The following is a 3,261-nucleotide window of genomic DNA, read 5'->3' as shown; positions in this document are numbered from 1 at the left end:
TTTTTTTTTTTTTTTTGAGACGGAGTTTCGCTCTTGTTACCCACGCTGGAGTGCAATGGCGCGATCTCGGCTCACCGCAACCTCCGCCTCCTGGGTTCAAGCAATTCTCCTGCCTCAGCCTCCCCAGCAGCTGGGATTACAGGCACGCGCCACCATGCCCAGCTAATGTTTTGTATTTTTAGTAGAGACGGGGTTTCACCATGTTGACCAGGATGGTCTCGATCTCTTGACCTCGTGATCCACCCGCCTCGGCCTCCCAAAGTGCTGGGATTACAGGCTTGAGCCACCGCGCCCGGCCCTAAAATTGTGTTTTCTAATGTGAGGGAGCTAATTATATAATCACTGCTATTTTACACTCTACTCATTCTGGAACTTGAAAGTCAAGATAATGTTTTAATAGATGTGACGGTAAATGAAGGCTCAAAATTTTGACTGCCACAGCATCAAGTTCTTGGCAGCCTTGGGGTTCTCTTAAGTGGGGACAGGGATATGCCTTCCTACCTTTACCCATTTCATAGATACTGTATCTAATGCTTACATTTAAATACCGTACTCTGGCTGTGTGTGGTGGATTAAGTCTGTAATCCCAGCACTTTGGGAAGCCAAGGCAAAAGGATCACTTGAGCCCAGGAGTTCAAGACCAGACTGGGCAACTTGGTGAGACCTGTGTCTCTACAAAAAAAAATTTTTTTAAGTAGCCAGGTGTGGGGTGGGCGTGGTGGTTTATGTCTGTAATCCCGCCATTTTGGGAGGCAGGTAGATCATGAGGTTCAGGAGATTGAGACCATCCTGGCTAACACAGCGAAACCCGACCTCTACTAAAAATACAAAAAAATAGCCGGGCATGGTGGCACATGCCTGTAATCCCAGCTACTTGGGAGGCAAAAGCAAGAGGATCGTTTGAACACCACAGGTGGAGGTTGTAGTAAGCTGAGGTTGCGCCACTGCACACCAGCCTGGGCAACAGAGCGAGACTCCGTTTAAAAAAAAAAAAAAAGTAGGAGCCAGGTGTGATCTGTGGTCCCAGCAACTTGGGAGGCTGAGGTGGGAGGATCGATTGAGCCCAGTAGGTTGAGGCTGTAGTAAACCGTGATTGTACCACTGCACTCCAGCATGGGCGACAGAGCAAGACCCTGTCTCAAATAAACAAACAAGTAAATACATACATACATACGTACTGTATTCCTCGCCTTTCCCTTTGGTAAAATGTTTGTCTTCTCCCTAGGGAGAAGGGGCTACTGGGGAAGCCGATGCTTCCTATGGTAATGACCAGGGATTGCTGTCTTCTTGGAACAAAAGTCACTCACCTGCCGGGCGTGGTAGCTCATGCCTGTAATCCCAGTTAATGCCTGTAATCCCTTGGGAGGCCGAGGCAGGCGGATCATGAGGTCAGACGTTCGAGACCAGTCTGGCCCACATGGCAAAACCCCATCTCTACTAAAAATACAAAAATGAGCTGGGCGTGGTGGTGGGCGCCTGTAATCCCAGCTCCTTGGGATGCTGAGTCAGGAGAATCGCTTGAACCTGGGAGGCAGAGGTTGCAGTGAGCCGAGATCGCGCCACTCCGCTGCACTCCAGCCTGGGCAACAGAGCGAGACTTGGCCCCAAAAAAAAAAAAAAAAAAAAGTCACTCACCTACAAATATCCTGAAGTTGAGTAATAAAAAAATCACGTCTGTAATTCCTCCACCTTGGGAGGCCAAGTTGGGCGGATCACCTGAGGTCAGGATTTTGAGACCAGCCTGGCCAACACGGTGAAACCCCATCTCTACTAAAAATACAAAAATTAGCTGGGCATCGTGGCAGGCGCCTGTAATCCCAGCTACTCGGGAAGCTGAGGCTGGAGAATCGCTTGAACCCGGGAAGCGAAAAAGAAATTTAAGACAAAATAAAGTCAAGATCACAGGAAAACCAAAGATATTTATACAAATGTGTAGCTATAAAAAGGTCAAAAGGCCAGGCGTGATGGCGCTCGCCTGTGGTCCCAGCTACTCAGGAGGCTGAGGTGGGAGGATCATTTAGGCCAGAAGCAGAGAGCCGTGATCACGCCACTGCACTCCAGCCTGGCCGACACGGCGAGAATGCGTCTCCAAAAAAAAAACAACCACGGTTCTGTATGGTGGAAATTAGTACCGCCTTTTCCTGGGACGTAGGTTCTCCTCCGAGCCACGAGAGGGCAGCAACGCGCGCACTCTGAGAAACAGCTCCTTCCTCCGGACTCGTCCGCCTATGCTCGATGGTTCCTCCCAGAATCCTCCAGGGCGCCAGAGGGGGCGGAGAATTTAAAAGCCGGGAGGCGGACTTCCGCTGCTTTAGGGAGGGAGAGCGGCTTGGGTTCTGCGTGGTGTGTGTGGACTTTCCGTGTGGTGTGCGAGGCGCGTGTGAGCCTTGTGTGAGTGGACGCGCGAGTGTGTGAACGTGCGCGCGTGGAGCGTGTTAGGTGAGTGTGTGCGCCCGCCCCTGAACCCTTCCCTCCGCCTACACCTTGATCTTATTTGATCGGGTCGTGAGCCCAGCCCCGCCGGGCCGACCCGAAATGAAAAGCTCCCCTCCTGCGAAGCCCCTTCTCGGGGCGCTGTGCAGCGAGGCCCCTAGGCGGCGGCAACGCTGCGGTCCCCGGGGTCCCGGAATTGGCTCTGCGGGGCCCGGTGCTCAGAAGTGATGAATTGATCAGATAGACGAGGCCGGGCTTGTCCCGGGCCACTGATTATCGAGGCGATTCTGATCTGGGCACGGCCACCGGGCTGCCTGCGGCGTAGGGGCGAGCACGTGAACGACTGATTAGGGCGGGGCGCCGAGCACGGTGGCCCAGGAGCTGCAAAATCTCTTGGAGGCGTTGTTCGCCGCTGATTTACTTTCCTCCCACCTTCCCCTTCCTCCCTCCCTCCCTTCCTTCTTGCTCTGCGCTACCACGTTCGGCTAGTTTTTGTATTTTTTGGTAGAGACAGGGTTTTACCATGTTTCCCAGGCTGGTCTCAAAATCCTAACCTCAGGTGATCCGCCCACTTCGGCCTCTTCTAACCTCAAGTGATAGCCCACTTCCACCTCCCAAAGCACTGGAATTAAAGACAACTACTGTGCCCGACCCCTTTTTTAATCTGTCTTTTTCTTTTCTCTATCTTTCCTTCCTTCCTTTCATTTTCTTTCTTTGTCTCTCTCCTCTTTTTTTTTCTTTCTTTTTCTTTTTTTTTTTTTTTTTTAAAGATGGGGTTTCACCATGTTGATCAGGCTGGTCTTGAACTCCCGACCTCAGGTGATCCCC

General features: G+C 51.8%; 1 non-coding gene across 1 annotated transcript; it reads left to right on the top strand.

Annotated features, from left to right (window-relative positions):
• The first annotated feature begins 2,308 nt into the window (after window positions 1-2,308).
• LOC116531247 lies at window positions 2,309-2,729 on the top strand. Its single transcript, XR_004260335.1, has one exon.
• Window positions 2,730-3,261: the final 532 nt, after the last annotated feature.

The sequence above is a fragment of the Sapajus apella genome, unplaced genomic scaffold (genome assembly GCF_009761245.1).
Source record: "Sapajus apella isolate SASKATOON/1434 unplaced genomic scaffold, GSC_monkey_1.0 scaffold69, whole genome shotgun sequence".
Lineage (NCBI taxonomy): Eukaryota > Metazoa > Chordata > Mammalia > Primates > Cebidae > Sapajus > Sapajus apella.
This window is presented reverse-complemented; position numbering and strand designations above follow the sequence as displayed.